This window comes from Aricia agestis, chromosome 14 (assembly GCF_905147365.1).
Source record: "Aricia agestis chromosome 14, ilAriAges1.1, whole genome shotgun sequence".
NCBI classification, from domain to species: Eukaryota; Metazoa; Arthropoda; class Insecta; order Lepidoptera; family Lycaenidae; genus Aricia; species Aricia agestis.
This window is the reverse complement of record NC_056419.1, coordinates 10,773,707-10,791,988: the sequence shown is the minus strand read 5'-3', so window position 1 is coordinate 10,791,988 and position 18,282 is coordinate 10,773,707. Positions and strand designations below refer to the sequence as shown.

Here is an 18,282-nt window from a genome sequence, read left to right as displayed (position 1 = left end):
TGACCTTTTTTTCTTTTAGCAGCTTATTCTTTGCAAATAAGTATAAAATTAAAAATTTATCCAATGATCAAGAATTTTTTTTTAAATCTGCTGTCAAAAATTGCCATTACAAAATAAATAAAATAAACATGCAATATTACTGGTTTTTCATATTAAGTATATTTGCTGGCCACTATAATTTTTTTTCCAAATTTCAAATATTAAACCAAGTTAGTCTTTATTTATTTATTTTAATTTTTTTCGTAATGGAGGGAACTAAAGAAGTACGTTCACGGTGCAAGGCGCCAAGGTGAAAGCCAAGAATTACCAAAGTGACATTTTAGAGCCTGTTGTGAAACCCCTGTAGGCTGACATCACATACTTTATTTCACAACGAGGATTGGGTCTTCCAGCAGGACTCAGCGCCCGCGCCATCCCATAAGGCAAAGTCTACTCAAGCTTGGTTGAGCCGTCCGCAAAATGTGCCGACCTTTATCGCGGCGAACGAATGGCCCTGCTCCAGCCTCGACCCGCTGGAGTACTCTTTGTGGACAGAATTGGAGCTCAGGGCCTGCCGAAAGTCCTATTACCAAACTTGGAGACGCTGAAGCGAACCCTTGTCCGAGAAGCGAAGCGAATTCCGCTAGGAAATATTCGTGCCGCCATGGATAACTGGCCAGATCGTCTAAGGGCCTGCGGGGCTAAAATGGTCGCTTTGAAGAATCATGATATGAATCATAATATTATAATTCATTTTTCTAAAATCGCAAAATGCAACTCTGCTTGCAATTCATTTTTGTATTTTTGTACTGATTTGACATTTGTCAGTTTGACAGTTTTGACAATTCATTGCTGAATTGATTGAGAGGAATTGCTAAATGTGACCATTTTAGCCCCGCCGCATTAAAAACAGGGGTGGTCATTTTGAAATTTAATTATATTTTATTGTTGGTTATTGTTTTTAAAAATACTTATAATTTTATAGTACTTACTTACATATAATTTATATTAAAAAATATGCAACTTTTATTTTGTCTCGAAACTTATGAACACACGAGTTATAGAAAAAAAAGATAACTTAATTTAGTGTTTTAGTAAGTAAAGTAATAATTCTAAAGATTTGCAGAACATAACCTAAGTCATTTAGGACAACTAGGCAACAGCTAGCCGTCTATCCGTAAAGTGTACAGTTTTAAATAATTAAATGTATTATATCCACACGTATATTTTGGTAAGTAGGTACGTACAAAATACAAAAAGTACCTACCTTCTTATCATAGATTATTTTAAGTAGTTTCTTGGATACAGTTAACAAAATACTTATTAGATGTTTTTTTACTAAAATTCCTTCCATTCAGTTTTAAATAACAAGAAACGAATGTTACGCCTGTTGTTTGAAGTTCTTTTATATTAGACCGCCCTTTATTAATCACGCCACCCTTAAAGGACAAAGGGATGTTTCATAAATAAATCAAAAAAACATAATAGTTTGTAACGTCATGCGATAGGCCGCTTGGACTAAACACGGGTTAAGGCGAAGCACAACTCACAAGTGACAAGACGTATGGACTACAACTTTTTTTTTCTGATGTTAAATTAAAATATTTAAGAGTTTCAATATTACGTAGCTTAATTTGAAAACATTAATTGTAATGTTATGTATTCTAGGTGTTAAAGAGTCCCCACATACGCCCGCCCCTTCCCCCGAGGGGTCGGGGGATACGTAACGTATTTCCCCTCCTTTAAAAAAAGGTGTTAAAGAGTCAAATGATATATAAAATTAATTTTTCTCACCTCCGGGCCGAAAACGTCAACTTTCTTCCCGCTGCGCTTACCGATGTTGCCGTTTTCCGCCTTCGTCGATGAGAAAAATAGTATACGCACCATGGGCAGTAAATAAGAAAGCCTCAAATCACATGTTTGTTGAAAGCCAACAATTACATGTGATCTGAGACATTTCTTATTTTCCTGCCCTAGGTGCGTAATATACTATTTCACTTGATATTATGTAGGTACTGCCGTCTGCCGCCCACATTTAGTTCCCTCAGACAAAGAAACCGCGAATGGCGACACGACTCTGAAAAGTTCTGAAACTCAACATTGAATATTAATTATTACTTTATATTATGTCCTGACACTTACCTATAAGTACTTCCTGTACCAACGTGCATCGAGGAAATTGATTCCATAGGCAGTTGACGGACCTACGTCGTTTGGTCGGCTTATGTCAATTCAGTAATAGCTGTGATTGGTCGGATGGGTTTGACGTAACGCGCCCAAATTACTTAGGTCCGCCATCTAGCTAGGAAATATCTTCTCTGATAGTACAATACAAATAAAAATAAATTTTGTTAATCTCGCTAAAACTCGGAAACGGCTGAACCGATTTACCAAATTTTAGTCTTGAAATAGGTTTATACGGTGAGAAAATTTGGGAATTGATACGAAGAAAGTGTCAACAAATTTTGTTTGTTGTAGTCTACTTATAACGAGAAACTTTATAAAATTTTTACTCTTATAAGTTATACCTGCCCTTAACAGTCCAGTGACGCTGCACCCTTAACAGACCAATTATACCCTTTAGACCCCGCCCTCACTCAGTAGATTTATATCATGGTAATTAAAGACATTAGAGTGGCCGCTTCTGAAGCTAAACTGCCTCTAACGCGGTTAAAATTAACCAGTTAATAAACTACTTTACGGTTGGCGGTTGGCGATTCGAAGAAAGCGGATTGTTGTTAGGTGTGTCGTATGGATGATAAAAAAAAATAAAAAAAAAATATCTGAGAAAATATTATAGGCTAGGAGTTAGGACATATTATTTTAAAATTTTTAACAATAATATTAACGAAAATAGATACCTAGTAAACATATTATAACCACTAGGTTAAACTAATTTCAACTGTAATAATTTAAGCTTTAATGTCTCCATACTAAATATTAATGATAGGTATTGTAAATCTTGCGTGTGTCTTTGACTTGTAAATACTCTACTTTCTTCTCTACTTATGTGGTATGGCATTACCTTGAGTTTCTGTCATGTTAAAACGTACGGTTCCCGCACGATAAACGGAATCATGCGTAATGCTGTCTTCTCTCAGAAGACAGCATAATATTATTATTAAATCTGTTAACTAAAATTTGGGACCAACTGTAGCCAGCGGTATTTCCGGACCAATACGACCTGCAAACCATCAGGATGAGAGCGTATTCCCTCCCCAGCTAGGCACCTGTACTCTGCAGCTCTTCTGATGTTGCAAGTTTCCAATTGAGACGGTAGTCGCTTTCCATCACCTGATGGAAAGCGACAGTTTCCCCCTTATTTTATATAAAATATAATATTCTGTGCTTAAACATACTATTTACACGTAGTACATACGTATAGGATCTTCGTCGATATTCCAGTGAGAAAGTTGTAAAGACATACTTCGTGTCGCGTGTTTTATTTGGCTAATTTGCGTGTTTCATAAAAGCCCAATAAAGATGGACGTAAAGTTTACATGAATTAGCGTTTCCAGCGTACGGTCGATGTCCATTAATTTATGAGCATATTACTGTACACAAACGATGCCGCCCGGTGTCGCGACACAGAAAACCGTAGAGACGACTGACGATTAACTTTTTTAACGTACGTCGGAAGTAAAAAAAAACTTTAGAACCGTAGAGGACGATAATTTTTTTTTACTCCATGGCCACGTTAAAGAAAGGGTATTCCCTCACTCCCATATTTCCTTCCCTACTCTCCCCTATTCCCTTCCCTACCCTCCCCTATTACCCTATTCCCTCTTAAAAGACCGGCAACGCACCTGCAGCTCTTCTGATGCTGTGTGTCCAAGGGCGACGGAAGTTGCTTTCCATCAGGTGACCCGTTTGCTCGTTTGCCCCCTTTATTTCTTTAAAAAACACTATTTCTATATAAACATTGTAGTGTCATATAGAACTAGTTGACCCGGACAACGTTTTGCCATACTTACTGTTTATTTCGAGTATGATACAAATTATTACAAACACACCACATATTTACAATAAAATGGGCCCTGCGGATTCGGAGGGGTTTGGAAAACATAATAATATACCATAACGCGAGAACTTTATAATAATAGAAGTATCAAAATTAAAAGCGACTCCACACCTTCCCCTGTCAAAGAACACTAAATTGAGTTATCAATTTTGTTAAATTTCATTGTCTCTCAAACTCTCCCGTGTTTTTTGCGACTTTTACGGTCAATTAATAAAGCTACCTGAGGGCTCAGTTAAATTGGACGCCAAAGGCTAAGCCTCTGGTTATTTTTGATAACGTATCAATTTGCTGGCCAAAAAACCACCCGCTTAGAACAGCATTGCGGTGGTCGTCGACAATTAAGTGCTAATATTACAAATGCATAAGTGTGACGTCTGTGTTCTACGTATATATTATGTCTATGGTTTTACCTGACCATTTAGCCGAAACTTTTTCGTATTCGCTTCGTTATATTGTGGTTATAGAAACGCCGCCGCCGATCAAAATGTACCGAATTGACATAAGACGAGTCGAACGTCAACGTCATATTATTAACGAACGCCTATGTCAATTCTATACATTTTCATCGGCGATTCTATAACGAAGCAAAAACGAAAAGATTTTGGCTCACCCCCCCCCCCCCTGTTTACGTACAAACCGATGAATCGATTTTGCTGAAAAGTATGGAGATACTTCAAGTCCCGGGTAAGGACATAGAATACTTTTTATCCCGAAAAAATTTACGCCCGATAAACTAATTTTGTCGCATCGGAGTTTGGCGCAACGAAAATGCAAAATACATTGTATGTACGAGTAACTCCTGTTACTCCCTCTCTACATGCTTAAAAAGCTGAACCTAAACGTAACTATTGTCCTTTTGTTTTGTGGGTCAGCAGTTCTGAGTTCTGACTCATCAAAGAAGTCATAGTCTAGAAAGATGTTTAGTTCTTGATACAATCTGTTGATTGGTTAGAATTATTTACCTGGGTGATGGTCGTAAGCAATGATATTCTATGTTACTAACGTAACTAGATTGGAAGTTTACTGTAGCAACGTGTTGCCACTTCGAAGATGCCTGCAGGCATATCTCACATACATAATGACATAACGAATATATGACTTGACATTGTCTTTTGAACAAAAAAGTGGTTACGCATTTCTGAGAATCTTTTGTAAGACATTGCTACTCTAGTATTTTAGAAACTCATTGGTCGTAAGTATGAAGTTCCTGTCAGAGGTACATAAAGCACTTTAGATGGAATGTAAAATATTTTTAAAGCACTTTAGATGGAATGTGAAATATTTTTTTTATAAAAAAAAATATTTTTTTTACATTCCATAACACGTTACCAATTAACTATTGCCCATTCTTGTTAATTGATCATCGCAATAAAAATTATATTCCATCCTGCTATGTTACGGTCAAACTTGAACATCCGGTACTGCCAAGTGCCACGTTTACCCAACTATATAAAATCCTTTTCTTTCTGAACGACAAACTTATCTTTAATGTTATTGATTAAAGCTTAAAGTTTTCGTTACTTTTGGACTTTATAAAATATAAGATCTGATTTAGTAAAACGATATGTTTTAAGAAAACCCCTTAAAATATACTTTTAAGGGAGTTACAAAACAAAAGATCGAATGTCAACATTATTTTTAAATTGTATGAGCCGCCATTTTAATATTTGAGTTACTAAGCGCGTTATGTAATTTATCGCACAGTTGAAATAAAATGATGATTATTTAAGAAATATGTTTTTTTTTTAAATATACCACATTTTTTGTGATAGCTAATGATCAAATTAATAAAAAGCAGACATTTTTCAAAGGTCCTTAGTTTAAGGCTTTGACTGTGGCATATCTACTCCGGAATGCCTAATTGTAAGGCGCCATGATAAAAGGTGCCGTTAACGTAGACCAAACCACGTGGTTAAGGATCCCACCAAAACGATGCGTTTTTTGGGATTCGACATTTTTATTGTCGTAACTCTAATTGAGGTTAGTGGATTTGATACTTTACTACTTTCGCTTAGGTACATCCAGGAGTCCAATAACCCGGTCAATCAAATACTAAGATGCTCAAGGATATGTCTAGTTTTTTTTTTATTTTCTTTACAAAAATTAAGAATCCAAAATAAATATGAATTTGCTCCTAAATACTCAAATAGTAGTTTGGTTTCTAATTTCCTATTTTCCATTACCTACATCGTCGATTCTCTATGGATCACGGATGGCATTGCGCATAATTGCGCAACATAAAATCATTAATTAAACGGTTTATGTGAGCAATTAAAAATCATGTAAAGCTATAAAATATGTTTAAATGTTAATTATAAATAAGTAGGTAAATAAAATTGTATGCACCATCTTTAACTTGGTAAGGTTTGTTGGTTAATGTAATTTGAATCAAATAGTGTCAAAAAATATTGTTAAAATAAAAATATTTGTTTCAATAGTCAATACTCCTGCATGTATTGTGCATACTTTTCAAATATAATGCGAGAAGTAGTTTTAAACTTAAAACAAAATCATTCCGATACACTATAATCTTTATCTTAATTTAAGGAAAGAAAACAATAAAATAGATAATGCCGATACTTTAATCGATATTAATACTTTTTTATCATCAAATGAAATATGATAAATATTTTTTTTAAAAAGCGCGTTGTGTTCTTGGAATCTTCCTGCCAACCGCTGAGGTTCTTCAGGGGTTCGATAACAGGTTTGATAATACCCTGAATGGGTTCAAATGCGGCAACAGTACTGCGAGTGCTCAGAATTAAGAAGTAGCAGTAGGGTCTGGGTGGTGAGTGTTTATGGGCGTCTTGTGTGGCTCCACACTCCGTTTTTATGCGCCGCCATATAAAAATTGAACACGAAATCGAGGGCCACATAAAACGAAACAATACACTTTGTAAATTAGTTTTTTATGTCGCTGCAATTGACTATGTAGTTCATAAAACTAGGATTCGTAAAATCTCGATGTTTTTTTTATCTTAAGACGTTGTCAATAAGGTGCTGTTAGAGGTAAATTAACCCTGAACGCACTGTACACTGCATGTAGATTTTTTGTCAACGGAGAAGATACAAGTGCGCCCCAACAAGTCGGTACAGCACAAAAACCTGCTGTCGCGACGTCTAGTAAATAAGGAAAAGTTTCAAAGCTTTTTTTGTGTGAACTGGTGAAGTAATGCGCTAAGCATTCATATTATAAACAGGTTGACAGAATCTAATTTATCCATCCCATTATTTGCTAGTTTGAAGTAGATTGAATCGGCGCACGCGCATAGTCATTAAAGTGATTTCAAATAATTTTATAGTGAGAGGATTTGATCATGAAACTATTTTCGCCCCGCGAGCCGCAAGAAAAAAAAATTAATTCGTTTTTACCTTTTGTTATTAAATTGTTCGAATGGCTACTTACTCGATTTTTCATTTATGTTGTGTGCCGAAAGGTTAAATTGACCCCTTAAATAGAACAAAGCGTATTCTTCCCACCAAGTAATAAATGTTTTAAATTAAATCTCGATTATTTCCGAGCATGAATCAAGTTCGTAATGGGAAGGATATGGCAATTTGTATCCGTATGTTTCATTAACAATTATTACAGATACACGTACCATTTTTGAACCCTACCGCCATGGACATAAGGCGGACTTGTGGTAGATTACATTGGGTTTTGACTGTACTAACGTTTAGTATCAGAAATCAATTAAATTCGCAAAGGTACCATTATGCGTTTATTTATTTCGACACCGCGTAAATGGGCGAAGATGGGGGATAGATTAATCGTAATAAGCACTTACAAACAGGTGATTTGGTGAGGAAGCTGACTCGCTAATCATACGTGGAATGGTGAAAAGTTATGGGAATCTTAAGCTGTAATAGGCCGCTCTCAACCTCCTAATAAATACCAATCTTGCCTGATGAGTTCAGAGTCTTAAAATTGTATTGAATTATTTAGTTTGATGTTAAGAACGTATCATTTAAGTGAAAGTTTGGCTACACTCAAAAACCATTGGCAGCACAGTGGAGTTGAGAGCGAGTTTCGTTAAAACATCCTGAGAATAATCTTGAGCACAATCTTAGCAAAAAGGAAAAAAATTGTCTGCAGGTAGAGAGTCCTGGACGTCATCACTACCTCTGAAATTACAACTCTTTGCACGGTCAAAAAAAATATTCCTTTGCGGCTTTCAAGCATATTCCCATACGTAATACAAAACAACATTTAATTATAATAACTAACTGTTTGACCGAGCCTTGCTCGATATCCGATGAAAATGACATTTTCTAGAAATGATAGAAATGATATACAGTGTGTAACAAAAACTAGTGATAATACTTTAGGGTGTGTACATGTTCCTTGTAGAGAGTTCACTGTGAAAGTAGCAGCTCTGAAAGACGAATATTTTTTTTCACTTTTGTATGGGCAAGAGCCCGAGCGTCACGAGTTTCCCCATACAAAAGTGAAAAAAAAATTTGGTCTTTCAGCGCTGCTACTTTCACAGTGAACTCTCTACAAGGAACACGTACACACCCTAAAGTATTATCACTTGTTTTTATTACACCCTGTATATATATATATATATATATATATATATATATATATATATATATATATATATATATATATATATATATATATATATATATATATATATATACAAGAATTGCTCGTTTAAAGATATAAGATTATTATGAAAGTAGAGTATACAATAAGCATGCATAAATTGTATCAATATGAATTGGTATTGTAGGAGCAGCGTAGGCGGCGGCGCCACCACTGTTCTACCCATTGTATGCTAATCCCTAATAATTAATACAGATAATTTTCGGCTTCTATGAGTCCGGTAACTTTTTATTCGGACCGGTTTTACCGTTGCACCGTAACATAAGTATGGAGATGACTTTTGCAGTGATAAGCAAGTTTTGTTTAATCAATGGGACAATAGTATTGATTCATCATAAAACAAGATATTCTAGCTCTGCAACATTCCATATTATTTTCGGTACTTGTACATTATCGAATTTAAAAATATTTTTTTTTTCTTTAGTATTCAATAGGTATTATATCTCGTTTTTATAAAGAAATCGTTATTTCGTCAAACGTATAAATTTTATACAGTTTTATCTTGATTATAGAGGCCAATGTTACAAAATTTACTAGTTGATTTACTCTTATAAACCTATCTGAGTTTTCGAATTCATTGAATAATTGGTCTTTTCATATTTTATATTTTTGAGCATTTTATACAAGATGTTAATGTAAACACCATTATCCTTGAAAGCCTCAAATGAGCCCGTCAAAATGAACAACTTTTTCTATGAGAACAATGCTGGGAACTCAAAAAAAAAATGCCGTCTTCATACCCATACGGATGCCCAGATCGGCAATTTGCATGGGTATGAAGACGGATTTTTTTGAGTTCCCATCATTGTTCTAATAGAAAAAGTTGTTCATTTTGAAATTTGACGGGCTCATTTGATGCTTCCAAAGATAACGTTATTTACACTAACATCTTGTATAAAATGCTCAAAAATATAAAATATGAAAAGACCAATTATTCAATGAATTCGAAAACTCAGATAGGTTTATAAGAGTAAATCAACTAGTAAATTTTGTAACATTGGCCTCTATAATCAAGATAAAACGATTAAGATATAAAAGTGCACTACTGTAATATAATTAATCGACATATTAATGACGTCATAATTTGGAGATTATCTGTGATAACTTGATAAGTCTTCATTCATCTTTTAATTGTCATTATTATTCATTATTTCTGTTAAATTGATATGAATTTAGCGGTACTGCATAAAATATTCTACGATATCCCCCTAATACCAAGTAATCCATTTTTATTAAGTATTCATAAAAATAAATTGTAATTCTGTTACTTTCGCTATAACTCGAGGACAGCTAAACCGATTTGGCTAATTCTTAAAATGTTCGTAGAAGTCCAGGGAAGGGTTACATAGGTTCACCGGGTCATCTAGTACACATTGAATAAATATGTAACAAGACTTGCTTGTCTCTGTTTTGAAGATTAAAAAGGACGTGACAGATCAAGCTGACCTTAAAAAGTTAGTAATTAGTAAATATCCTCCGTTAAAAATTATCTTAGTAATAATTGGGTCTTGGAGTCTTCGGATGGTTTGTAATATTCTAATCTTATGTTTATGTAAAGAACCTTTTTCTTCAGCTTTGTTTCTTTGCGATCAGAGACAAGTGTGATTACGCGTAACGCGACTAACGTCGATTTTTTTTCTGTGCTTGTTTTCTATACGCCGACCAATTATAGATATTTTATTAAATTCATGAAAGAATTTTATCGACAGACATCTGAGATGGTACTATAAAGATAATTGCTATCAATAATCTTATAATAATTTCCGATCCAAAAATAAATTTTGCTACTGATAAAAATATATAGCCAATAACTGTTGGAGAAATTCCTTTTGATGACGTAAAATAAATAATTCGATTTAAGTTTCGGATTCGGTTTCAGTTTCTGTCCATTTTCGGTTCCTGTTTAGTTTCGGCTTTCCTCGGAACTCACGTGAAGTATAATACACTTTACGAACAGCTGTCACTATGGGACTGTCAAAGTATTGATGTTGATGCGGTAAATCTTAACTGGACTTAAACGCAGTAAATATTGCAATATTCGGTAGGAGTGTAATCATCGTGTTTGGCGTGACACTATTAAGTATTGATTTATATTGGCATAATGGGGTCTCTCTCTGGCCTCCCCAGGTTTGCTGACGATTTACCACTAGCTTCGCAATCTTGTTGACAATCATAGCTGCCAGCGGAATAGGAAGGCAGTATGTTTTCATATTATAGCTGCTTATACGCTTTGAACTTTAACGGCCGTTCCCAATATTTGATCTATCTGTGGTTTTGCCCTACTAGAGATAGGAATAGCTCACAATTGACATAAAATATATGTCTCTAATGTCTAATATGAGCTATTCCTATCTCTAGTAGGGCCAAACCAGAGATAGATCAAATATTGGGAACCGCCGTAAGTCGAATAGAGAAAAATACTGTGAAATGTCTGACACGTTGTTCGTATCTATCATCTCAAGATGTCCAGATTCCTCAGGGTTTGACCTCGTTTCCATTTCTTTATCTTTCTTTATCATCAAGATAGTCCCAATTGCGAAGAGTATTTATTGCGAAAATATCACATTCAATATTCCTTTTCAATTTAGATAAGCCCTTTGTATCTGTTACTCTTTTTTGTATCATTTACATTTTAATTGATTTGTACTGGCTGTAAGTTTTGGATTCTATCCTCAGTAGCTTACTTAGAAAAAATGTTTGTCAATTAACTGTTTTATAAATTTTATCGATCTGTTACAATATAATAAATTATCATTATTATTTATATGTTTCATGTTAGATATTTTAAGCTATCCAGTAATAAATATGAATTATTTATTGGAAAATTTGAAATGTCTATCTCTATACAGATATACCGAAAAGAATACGAAATACTGAATTTTCCACTAAATGCTCCTTAAAGGCCGTATTCATTGAGTGCGTCCTAAATATGATACAGCCTATTGAACATCAATAACGGTCGTGTCAAACCCGACTGGTTCTGTGAGAACCGAGCCTATTTGTCCTTCATATTTGTTGCTCTCCATCCACAACCAGCAACCAAACACTCCAGGACTTTTGTCCAAAAATATAATGGGAATAGACAAATATAAATGAGTGGAGTCGCCTTTTTATTATTAGAGGCCCATGCAATGTTTGCAAATAAAATTATTCGTAGGTAGGTTTGTAAGTTGGAATATAGTAATATTTAGCAGAAGTAAGAAGCTTATTTACACCCATAAAAATAGGGACTTTGATAAACTAAAACAAATCTCTACGTTAATTTAATAGAACATTAATTATATTCGTTAATACAAGGTTAGGTTAGGTCAGGTTATATTTTTCAATACATGATTGGAAAACATTAATGAATAAATGCACTATTATGTCATCTAGTTATAAGGATTGATCCTGAAAACAGCCGATCTCATTGATCTTGACTTTTTTGCTATGAGAACGTTCATAAACAAAGTTTCGTCGTTAGGGACGTATTAGTTCTATAGCGTCGCCTTTTAATTTTATATCCACAACAATGCATCGCCGCATTATCGTGTCTCGACATTTCGGTCACACGTTCAGTTTTTATTTATGACTTTTTAGTACCTAAGTACAAAGAGTTTTTAAAATTAAAAAAGTGAGTCATCTCCACACCTTCTGAATGCTCTCGGGCTTCGGGCTTCGGGCTTATAATATATCCGCGAGCGAACTAATGGACTTGTAATACCCGACGACTTCAAACACACTAGTGGCGTTAAAAGGACAAAGGGTCAATATAATACTTTCTGCCGTGTGATACAAGTTAAAAACGCAAGCGTTTAATGCTACTCTAAATTGAACTCGATACATTTTTAAGATTAAAAATAGATAAATGACGAAAAATGTTAAAGGTTACATAATTTTATCAAAAGACTTGGTGGTTACCAGTGGTTTTCCCTCGCGTGAGTTTTTCGAAACCCCAATTCGATATAAAACGTTCTAAAAATATTCTGTCCATCTTATTTATTGAAAAAAAAAAATAGATTGATGATGATAATAATAATTTAATAGTGATGTGAAAATTAAAATAAAATTCCGAAAATGAATTTTACAGTGCAAAATCGGGACTTTGATAGTGCATAATAATATAATCAGATGTCTAGTGACACCTTTGCATTGTAGTTCCTCTTAACATTAGCGGTTCTGTCAATTGTGCATAGATTGTGCATTAGCTATCTTACAGTGACAGTACGAGCTAATATCAGTCAAGTCATCCCGAATAACAGTCCGAGAATATTTCAAAACAGTAGAGATACTTTCAAAGACAAACATGACAACAAAACGAAGTCATAACAAACCTGCGACTCCTGTGACTTGGGCCAGATCCGCCACAGTGGACGACCAATATTGACTGAAGTTTTGTGGCTGGAGTGGAAGGGTTGAACGTCTGAGGGTGTTGACAGACCTATACGGAGGAATTCGGAGTGCCACAGTTGACAGTACTGAATGATTTATTGTTATTTCGGGTACGTTTATTTGCTGTGCGTATCGTAGATTCGCTAATTTGATGAAATGGTTGCATTTTATGATGTGGCCAATTCAAATCAATCAGATCGGAATAATAGAATAGACATCTATTGGCTTGTATAATGCCACTTTATTGGCATTTATAGGTTGCATACAAAGCATTTTACGCATTACAATAATAATATTATCAATTGTCACAAAACCTTATAAGATTTTGTCCAGGCTCCTGTGCTTCTTATTCTTTTATACCTGAAATAAAATTTATCTATATATAAAACTCAAAGGTGACTGACTGATTGACATAGTGATCTATCAACGCACAGCCCAAACCACTCGACGGATCGGGCTGAAATTTGGCATGCAGGTAGATGTTATGACGTAGGCATCCGCTAAGAAAGGATTATGATCAATTCCAACCCCAAGGGGTTCAAATAGGGGATGAAAGTTTGTATATAATAATACTTCTTAGCGCGAGCGAAGCCGTGGGCAAAAGCTCGTTTCAGGTATAAAAGAATAAGAAGCACAGGAGCCTGGACAAAATCATAAAAGGTTTTGTGACAATTGATAATATTATTGTAATTTCTTTGATTTAAATTCAACTTCAATTCATTTTCAATACAGTCTTGGCTTACTGAAACTACAAAATGTTATTTTACCCTTTAGCAAATGTTCTGATTGGTCAACTCCAAAAAGTCGTATGGATGTCTGTAATTAGCTGTTTGATACGATCCAAATTCCGGACACTTTTATGTCTGCCCTGCTATTTACTTACTGGCCGACACAGTAATTGTTTCTTTTTTATTTAAATCTATATATTAAATTTTTCACTTATAATACCACAAGAGCTTCAAAATTATCGGATATTTCCCGATAGGTTCGTTGCAAACAAATGAAGGACGACTTTATTTGTTTGCAGGGAACCTTGAGGGAAATGCCAGATAGTTTTGAAGCTCGTGTGGTATTCGGGGGATTATTTTTCCGTCCCAAATGTCGGCCAATATAATTGCACCATGAGACACAATTGAATTCAACCTGTCAGTTTGACGTGTTTGTCTTTTATATATAGCAACTACCAGAGAAAATTTTCAAAAAATTATCAGTATAATACCATGTAGGTTGTACCACGTGACGTCGAATGGTGCAATTCTATTGGTCGATATTTGGGTCGGAAAAATAATCACGATAATCATTACATCTTATATCTTTAAACGAGCAATTGTTGTATGCATATTATATATAATTGGAATTTGGGAATCGGCTCCAACGATTTTTATGAAATTTAGTATATAGGGGGTTTTGGGGGGATAAATCGATTTAGCTAGGAATAATTCTTAGAAAGTGTCATTTTATTCGTGTTTTATCGAATACCGAGCAAAGCACAGTCAAATAGCTACTTATAATGAAATAGCAAAATTCCCGGAAGCAGACAAAGCCAGGGTACTGTATGAGTTTCCGCAAATGTAATCACATTCAATTATTGTTTGACGAGCCCTCCAAATGCCATGTAATGAAAATGGAGGGTAGAATTATTTGTTTTCCTGCTCACTTACCAGCAAATGAGTTATTGGAAAACCGTACTGTCTGGCTTATTCGTTTTGTTTAAGGAACAATTTTGTAAATTATAAAATATTAAATCAGTATCATTGAGTTAGTTATCTTTAATATCTAAGCATATTTTAGACTTGCATGTAGAATTACGAAAATATACATCGTTTCATTACTATAATGCAGCTTTGTGTTTTATTCAATTCAGACCGTTTCCCATCAAAATAACAAATTGATGGTTGGTTTCCTTATCATGATGTGCCAAAACAAAGTCAAACCCGTTCTGGATTGGCGAAAAGTGAAAACTCGAAAAATCTGTCGTTTAAATATTGATTGACGTAAGATATGGCTATTTGTTAAAAAACGAAGTGGATCAAAATATAATAAACTATACTGTAATGCATTCAATACTAGAATTGGTGGACAGGTTTACGTTCATACTAATTCGTTTTCTCTTGCACGGTCAACAGCGCTAAGTTATTCATAAATTCTTCTCGATTCATAAGACCGGCTCGGACTGTTTGTGGTAACAATTAGTACGACCCAACTAGCTTCGACTCGATTAACGAGGGACCACACCAATGTTACAATGAAAGGGACTTCAGGTTTACCCGACTGTGATAAGTGGAGTTATGTTACTGACTGACGCATAAGTTGATGGTTGCTCAGAAAGATAAATAGTCAGGGTTTCTGTAACATAGTGAATGGATAATAAAATTAGTAGCGATGTTATTCGCCAGGAACCTAAAGGTAGTGTTAATAGAATTAGCACGCTGCAGAGAGATTGGGCTGGCCAGTGCAGAAGGACAGACGATCTATGGAGCAGTTAAGTGTTGAAGTGGTTAAACTACGATTAGAGAAACGTAAGACGCCCTGTAGCTTACCATCTGGTAAGACGACGATTTAACGACGATTTAAAGACAATATCGGTCAGTGGATGGATGACAGCTGCCTTAATAGTCGACTCTTGATTATTGTATATTTTAGTATTACAATTTTAGTATTACAATTTCAAACGTAAAAACGGCGCCAAAAGAACCCCCAAAGCGTTTCATTTAACGCGTTCCTTGCTTCGCCGTTTCTATGAATGTACCCTCTTATGAGCTCCGAAATTCCATTAATGATCCTTCATTGAAGGCTTTTGGTGTTTGTGTTTGGAGTTATCATACGAAACACCTGCCTCTGAACTTCTGGTTAGCACCGCGTCGACTCCACATAATCGACCACAGACCAAGTAACTTGCAGAGATATTTTTACTAATATTATAAAATTGACGAGTTGGTGTTATTTACCTTAGCTGTAAGGTTAGTCTATGATAAAGATGTTATAATGCTCGGTAACCGAAATCTTTCCCTCTAAAATATTTACGAAGGCGGAGCCACGTGAAACGTCTAGTTTCGTATAATGGAATGTGAAATAAATTTATTAATGCACCCATTTTCATATTACGTAATGAATTACGACGGAGAGTCAGAGGGTATCAATTTTTATAAAAGGTTTTTGTAGTTAATTCAATACTTAAAATGCAGAAACGCTTAAGATTTGTTAGTAAAATTCGTTATTTTAATAGTTAATTATTGCATTGACAACTACATGGCAGCTTATTAAATGGAGACTCGTAAATACCTTATTAAATTGGATTTCGTAATGGGACATAGAGTAATTTATGAAAAGTAATCTTACCGTGAGTAGCATAGACTTCTGTTCCGGCCACCTTCAGTCAAAATGTTATTTACTTACAGCTTCTTCAATAAAAAGGAGAGAATTTTTCCTAACAAAATATATAAAAAAAACTAGCTGTTGCCCGCGACTTCGTCCGCGTCGGCAAAATGTGATAACGAAGATAATAAAAAAGAGAGAATTTTTCCGAACAAAATATTTAAAAAAATAAAATATATCCAACTTCTTTATTGAAAGTCAGTTAAAAAGTAGCCTAAGTTACTCCTTATTACATCAGCTATCTGCCAAAAAAAGTCCCGTCAAAATCGCCCCAGCCGTTTCGGAGATTAGCCGGAACAAACAGACCAACATACAGACAGACAAAAATTGTAAAAAATACTATTTTGCTATATGTATCGTAAGTACATTCATATGCATGTAGTAAAAAACGGTTCTTTCAATATTACAAACAGACACTTCAATTTTATTTATATGTATAGATAAGTACTTATATTTTAATATCAAAATAAAAAACGTCATGGCAATCCCAGATAAAAATTTGAAGACCACACTGTTTGACACTTAAAAAACTAGGATTTGCATAGATTTGTGTTTCTCCTTATATGTGTAGATCCATACACAGATATTATTTGCGTACATAATATCATTTCGAAAGTATATAAACAGTAATACACATATAAAACTATCAATAAACCGTATCTTTTAAGTGCAATATCGATAGTAGTCAACTTGATCGCTACAATAAAATGTAGCAGCTATAAAGTATGCAATTATCCAATATTTATAACTTGTAAAAGAATAGGACCACAGTCAAAAAATATACCGTAGAACATATTCTTTATACTAAGTTCAAATCAATCTCACGCATACATAAGCCTAGTCTCAGACAACTTTAGAGAGCAGAATGCACAAAAAAGCATTCGCAAACGCGCGATACCTAGATAGGCTTGTTTTTTTGTGAATTTGATTTCACGAACATCATTGAGTTCCACTTCTGTATATATTTGTACTGTGATAGAACCTTGTATTCATTTCCATTGTTCGCCGTTACGGCAAAGAATATTATATATTTTACGAGTATTGAATTTTACGCGACCGTGTCCAAATTCGTCTCTGTGCACTTGTGTATTGAATAAATATTGGCGTGCTTTATAGAGTTGGAGAATTATGTCAAAAAAAATAATATGGTTCAAATATTAAAATTCTCTATATTTTTTCCTTAAATGTAGTATACGCGTAGGCTTAATTTTGGTGAGGCTCCTCAATTTAAAAAAGGCCAACTTGGTCTAATTCGTAAGTAAAAAAGGCGAATTAAGTTTAGCTCTTTTTCAGAATGTCTACGTGTTTTTGAGTACATATTTTATAACTGCACAAGTTTCGTTGTTTAATAAAACAGCGTTCTGCGCTCTCCTAATAAAAAAACAACAAACAATATAATGGCGTATCTAAAGCAATAAATACAACTACATTGTCACTAAATCAAATTACAATTTATAATGTATTATTCACATAGTAAAATAAATTAAATATAACCTAATATGGTTGGTCGTGATACAATGGCATTTTATAGCTCAATCGAGGATTTACGATGTATTATGGTACTTACTTCCTTAATAGCTAGGAACGTGGCTTCATAAACCACCATCAATTAAAAAAGCTACAATATTGTTAACAGATCACTTTGAAAATACTTTACATAAAAATTATTTTCAAAATCTCTTGCGGTCTTTCTACTTTGGCCCATGTTGGACAAACAGAAGTGATTAAAAACATGTAGATATAATATTTGTGATGACTGATGATGATTGACTAAGATTGCTGATGATTGACGTTGAATCTGCACAGCTTTGCAATCACAGTTTCAGTCATCGTTATTCATCATAGCCAAATACAAATGGACCTTTAAGAATATATAATCAGTATTTGAGACCTTGTAATGATAATGATTGCTGAGTTACTTAAT

The 18,282-nt window shown here is 34.4% G+C and overlaps 1 long non-coding RNA gene across 1 annotated transcript; it reads right to left on the bottom strand.

The window, feature by feature from the left end:
• Positions 1-1,769: 1,769 nt before the first annotated feature.
• LOC121733885 lies at positions 1,770-17,686 on the bottom strand. Its single transcript, XR_006036625.1, has 3 exons — positions 17,675-17,686; positions 3,210-3,216; positions 1,770-1,968 (listed from the first exon to the last, which is right to left on the bottom strand). It is a non-coding gene; the product is annotated as an uncharacterized LOC121733885 (long non-coding RNA).
• Between the last annotated feature and the right edge of the window lie 596 nt (positions 17,687-18,282).